This window comes from Psammomys obesus, unplaced genomic scaffold (genome assembly GCF_907164565.1).
Source record: "Psammomys obesus unplaced genomic scaffold, mPsaObe1.curated_primary_1811, whole genome shotgun sequence".
Taxonomy (NCBI): domain Eukaryota; kingdom Metazoa; phylum Chordata; class Mammalia; order Rodentia; family Muridae; genus Psammomys; species Psammomys obesus.
The window spans coordinates 56,286,196-56,292,392 of record NW_026591086.1 but is presented as its reverse complement, the minus strand read 5'-3'; the positions used below and the strand labels follow the sequence as shown (position 1 = coordinate 56,292,392).

Genomic DNA, 6,197 nt, shown 5'->3' with positions numbered 1-6,197 from the left:
TGTGTGTGTGTGTGTGTGTGTGTGTGTGTGTGTGTGTGTGTGTGTGTCTGAGTGTCTTAGTGATTAAACCTATGGACTTCCACATTCTAATATTCTACCACTGAGCCACGCCCCAACCCCTTACATCTCCTTTATTTTTAAAGGAAGTGGTCACAGTGACGACTTTTCTCCCCTCCCTCCTTCCCCACAAAGGAGGAAGATAATCCTAGCCTGATTTACCATGAAGTCAGAGCAAGGAAGGAATTTCCCCTTCCCCTCCCCCTGTGTCCCTCCCTCCTGGTGAAGCCTTCCAGGCAGAGCCTGGCTTTGAACTGATCTTTCTGCTTTCACTTCCCAACTCCTGGGATAAAGATGTGACAACTCACCCAACTCTCACTTAAAAAAAAAAATCCTTTTTTCACTCCTACCGGGTGGCCTCAGGTGTGCCTGGGTGCATCCTTTTCGAAATCTCCGCCTTGCCTTTTGGGGTTTAAATACTTACCTGTGGGTCAGGATAATTTGATAAGCAAATATTTAATAAGCTTTACCTAGATTAACAAGTAATCTATTTTTTTTTAAATGAGCAAAAAAAAGAGCAAACGTGCTTTTTATGTTTTTGAGCCGGTATTCTCAGAAATGAACTATAACCTTAGCTTTCTGCACAGGATAATGGCTGTGACAGCTGCAAAAGTGAGAGTGTGGTCTCCCCCTGTCCTTGAGGTCACCTGTAGCTTGTCCTTGGAGTGAGCCTGATTTTCAAACTGTGAACCGGTCAGTCCTGAGGGTCAGTGGAACAAGGGGGTGGGATGAAGTGCTGACAGGTACCCAAGGTGGCCTCTCTTGGGTGTGTGTGGAAGCTGTGCACACCTGTGTCCTGGAGAAGGATGTGAGTGTGGCCAGTGCTAGCTGTAGAGACCTGAGGCAGTTCAGGCCTGGTGGACAGAAGGACAAAGTCAGGGTCCCTGAGGGGCTGGGAGGTCCCTATGTCTCAGCTCGCCGAGTCACATGGCTGCTCTGCTGGGTGACATGGCTGGGGCCTGCCTACACCTGACTGTCCCGCTGTGGGCAGGGTGAGAAGGTGGACACGGGAGACTCCTGAAAACCTGGGGCTCTGCTCAGGTGGCAAAGAGTGGGGAGAGGTTTCTTTGATGTTTGAAATATGTGTAGGATCAACAAAGATGGATACCACCACTCCAAGTTAACAATGTTAACTTTGCTCTTGATGTGCTGAACCTCGCCACAGCTAGAAACTGGTTTTTCTGGTAAACAGCACCATCTCTGGGTTCATAGTGTGATCAGATACCCTGCAATGCTAGTTTCTCTGCATCTCTCAGCCCTCTTCTTTCCTTGGGACAGTTTAATGATCTCTATCCAATGCAGGCAGCACTCAGGGGGTGCTAAAGGACTTCCTGAGAATGCAGTGGACTGCAGCCCTCTGCTGTGTGTGGAAGACACTGGCCCCAGCCTACCACTTGGGGAGCCCTGCTTCTTGCTGTCTAAGCTAGCTGGCTCCTCTTGTGGCTCTTACTGTGTGACTATTGACTGTATTTTAAAATCTGTCTTCTTAGCCTGGCTATTTTCAGTTTCCCTGAATGGAAGTTGCGTAGAGATCGTAATTTGTGGTCGAGGACCTTTGGAAAGAGCCTTTCGAGTAGTGAATGAATTGTTATGATTCCTGTGCTCTGTGGCCCTGTCTTCAGACTCCTGGTAAAGACATTGGGTTTTGGGGTTACACGTTATCATGTGTTGTGGCTGTGGAGTGGCAGAGGGCCCTGCCATAGGGATCAGGAAAAAGCCCATCTAACTTTGGCCAACTTGAAGGGACGCAGAGTAGGCGGCATTATGTCTTGTGGATTTGGGGTGGGGGTGTCTCCCAAGGTTCTTTCTTGTGTGTGTGTGTGGGGGTTTGCATCCATGGGGTCTTCCTCCTCCTCTTTTCTTTCCAGTGAGACACAAGTGCTCTTGGACCGAAAGCCTAACTTGCAGATGGCATCAGGAATCCAAGTTGATGGTGGGATGGTGGGGACAGGGTGGGCTGGTATGGGACTCACGGGCCACACACGAGTCAAGGTGCCCTTTCATCTGGGTACCTCTCTGACAGACCCTGTTTGTGTTTAATTTTGCTTTAATTTTTCCACCCCTGTGAGCAGTGCAGTTCCATGGAATATTTTTCAGTGAAATTGGAGAAAGCCTCATTGTTATTATTATTTTAATGAAAGCCATTTCAGAAAACGCTCTGAAATTCATTGTAGAGTTTTCTTTTTCTTCTTTATTTCCTACCAAGTGAGCCCTTTGAGGGAGACTTGTCAAAGGATGTTTTTGTTCTCTGAATCTGCAGCTCCTGGATGAGGGTTGGAAGTTTGTAACCACCCCTTGCTTCAAAGTGTGAGCTGGCTGAGCCAGAATTTTCCTCAAGTTACTGATACAATGCTGCCCACCTAGGAAGCCTGCAGTCTGTAATGCCCTCTCCCCCTTAGCACTGAGTAACAGGTAGAAATGTTAGGCACATGGGTTCTCAGTGTTGTCCAGAGAGTATGCTGTGTGGGGACTGTAATTTGAAGGATGCTTGTTTCTGGTTGTCAGCATTGACCCCAGGTCTGGGGTCACAAGTTCTCACGGTGCCTCAGCCAGAGAGGTGGTATGCACGGTTATAGGAAAATGCAGGTGGTTTGCATGGAAAGTGGGCTTCACGATCTCAGCTAACATGGGGACCGTGGAGTTTTGGGTCAGCGCCTTCATTTCTGTTGCAGAGGTGGTGAGGGCCTGGTGAGCTCCGCATCTGGAGCTAGAGCAAGCTCAAACTATTGCCAGAACTCAAACAGACCAGTCCTTATTTATTCAGTCATTTGCCTTTTCTCCTGAGAGTGCAGGACGGTGACATTATAAAAATTAAATGAAAACTTAGGCTCAACTACATCATCAACATGTTTTTCTTACAGTGAGACTATAGTATATAGAACCAAGTACCCTTCTTCTTTAAGCTTTATACTATTTGCTAAAAAAATAATTCTGAATTACAGGGTGGCCTAGGCTGGGGCCCTGGGTCTCTGGGTCAGAAATGCCCTTTGTGGGGCATTAAATATTTCTGGGCGCAGGGGTCTTTTCTGAGACTGATACTCCAACTAAGGACTATTTAGGGAGATAACCTAGAACCTCTGCACCAATGTAGCCCATGGCAGTTCAGTCTCCAAGTGAGTGCCCTAGTAAGGGGAACAGGGACTGTCTCTGACATGAACGGATTGGCTTGCTCTTTGATCATCTCCCCTTGAGGGGGGAGCAGTCTTACCAGGCCACAGAGGAGGACAATGCAGCCAGTCCTGATGAGACTGATAGACTAGCATCAGAAGGAAGGAGAGGAGGACCTCCCATATCAGTGGATTTGTGTAGGGGCATGGGTGGAGGAGGGGAAGGGAGGATGGGATTGGGAGGGAAGGAAGGAGGGAGCCACAGCGGGGATACAAAGTGAATAAACTGTAATTAATAAAAATTAAAAGAAAAAAATGAAAAAAAAACATTAAACATTAAAGGGAGGCGTGCAGAGCACAGAGGGGTGATTGTCTCAGAGCTCAGGGCTCTGAGCTTCATTTCCCAGCAATGCACGAAACACAGGCTGTTTTGCGGTCCTTCGTGTGCTAGCCACTCAAGTCAGCTCTCTTAGTGACTTTCCTAATACTGTGATAAGACACCACGGCCAAGGCAACCTAGAGAAGAAAGAGTTTATTTGGGGCTCATGCATTCGGAGGGCTAGAGTCCATGAGCATCATGGTGGAGAGCATGGTGGCAGGCATGGCAGACAGCTTACCCCCACACGTGTGAGGCAGAGAGAACTAACTGGGAATGGTACGAGCTTTTGAAACCTGAAAGCCTGTTGCCACCCTGTCCCTGCTTTCCCCCACAGGGTATCCATGCTGGTTGTACACCAGGCTGGACTAGAGGGAGGGAGGCCTAGCTGGGATGGGTGGTTGCAATGCAAGGTCTCTATCAGTGGTGAGTGTGGGAGAAACAGCCTTCTTGGGAGACTCAGTGATACAGCTCATTTAATTGGGGGAACAAAGGCTATTGAAACCTTTGGGGGTGAGTAGGGGCTGTCAGGATGAGTGTATGTCATTGGCTGGGGACAAGTTCTGGGAGTACCTTATTTGCATGAAGAGGAATTCCAGGTGCTTGCTGGACATGGCCCTCTAACGAAGGGGAAGTTGAACTCCCACCAGGCTCTGTGACCACCTCAGAGGCGGTAGAGGTGGGGGCCATAAGGCTGTGTGTGCTGGGGCATGCAGGTCCAGGGCAGGGAGGGAACACCCCTACTCCTGCTGGTCTCATGATGAGATTTTTGGGGTTTGAACAGGCCTCCACCTCACTCCTGCTCCCCTGGCCCCAAGTCTAGTAACACACATTCTCCAAGGCTACACCTCCTAATCCTTCTTTAATGGTTCCATCAGCTGGAGGTCAAGTATTCGAACAGATGATCCCATGGGGCCCATTCTCATTCAAACCACCGTGTGAGTCTATAAGAGGAGACCAAGGAGAGGCCAGAAGGTAAAGTCATCAGGCTCGTGAGTTTAGAGGCAGGAGCAGAGCCACCTGGTTGACACCAGGATGGTTGGGAGACAAAAAGGGAGGGGCCATGGGAGTGTCCAGACCAGGCCTCTGGCTGAATTTCCGGACAGGACAGAAAGGGTAGGTGGGCAGTTTAGAAAGAAAGTCTCAGCTGCAGAGTGAACGAGAGGGCAGCCTGGCGGCCCAGGCAGAGGTGAAAGCTGCTTGGATGAAAATTCGAAGCTGGGCAGGAGTCGTGGGATTCACCTGGAACCGGGAGGAGGAGTGCTCAGGGGTCTCACCACTAACTCTCCCTCGCTGCCAAATACCACGCACCAAATGGCGCCTCAGGGTCTTTTCTGCCGCTCATCTCTGCAGGGCCTTGATGGCACAGCCTGCCTAAAGTCATGACCTCAAGGAAGCCAGGGTCAGGAATGTCATTTGGAGCCCTGCCCCGACTCAAGCTCAGTTCACTCTTCTGCCTTTGTAGAAGTCAAACCAGAAAAACATGTCACAAAAAGGAAAGGCCTGGTTTCACCGTAAGGACTGTCACCTTAGAGACTCTGGTAAAGATTTGGCTGGGTTTTGTGGAGAGTCCAGGTAACTGGGGACCTTGCTTTGCATAAATTACTTTTTCAATTTGGAGGAAACCAGTTGCCATAGATAAATAATATTTTCAACACTTTTATAACCAAATGTCATTTTTTTCCCTTCTGGTGTGTTTTGAGCACATTAACGTAGGGTTTTAAGGTGTGTGTATGTGTGTGTGTTTGCACATTACTTTTTGGCTTTAAGTAGCACATGCTGGCACATGCTTTTCTTTATGCCAGAAGCTTTGGTAAACAAAACTGTCAAAAATGAACCAGTCTCCTGGAGCTGTACTCCATAAAGGAGTGGGCCGGATTTCATGGTAACTCTGAAAGTGGTCATTTAAACACAGAGTGTGCTGGAAAGTACTGACCTCAGTCCTGGGAAAGTTGTCCATCCCCTCCCCCCAACAGGGTTTCTTTGTGTGCCCCTGGCTGTCCTGGAACTTGCTTTTGTAGACCAGGCTGGCCTCAAACTGCCTGCCTCTGCCAGTGCTGGGATTAAATGGGTGCGCTGCCATGCCTGGCCAGTGAAATCTGTTCTTAAAACCCTGCGTGGAATAGTTTACATTGTGTGGGAACATCATAAATATATCTTACCCTTGAGCAATCACGATTGTAAATGCATTGTACCCAGAGTAGCTGAGTATTCAGCAGACGGCCTGGACCGTTTCCCGCAGGAGTTATTTCCTGTACTTGAGACATGCTTGCATATATTTTCCAATTTAGATTTTTTAACGGGCGCAGCTGACTTCTTTTGAAGTAGGTAGGTAGAGGCAGACAAGCAGCTGGTTGGGGGAGAAGAACTTCCTGGATGGAGGTCAGCCTGTTTCTCAAGCTGCCAGTGAACTGGAGGTCGCGAACCTCTGCTGCCTTCTTCCAGCTTTGTATGGTGTCTCACGCGTGGTGAGCCCTGGGTCTGCTAGGACCAATGCCTCTTACATAAATACGAGCATGAAGTTGGGTAGTCTAGGTGGTTCCGGTTCAAAACCGAGCTTCTCTAGGTATTTGTGAGGGCTGTTGTAATTATCTGCTTCCTCATGATTTGGACAAACAGGGTAATTAATAAACACTGATCATATGTTGAGGGCTAAA

At 48.7% G+C, this 6,197-nt stretch overlaps 1 protein-coding gene across 1 annotated transcript in view; it reads left to right on the top strand.

The window, feature by feature from the left end:
• Positions 1-6,197, top strand: part of Abcc4 (ATP binding cassette subfamily C member 4) — a 208,350-nt gene that overhangs the window by 18,384 nt on the left and 183,769 nt on the right. The gene's annotated exons all lie outside the window — the stretch shown is intronic.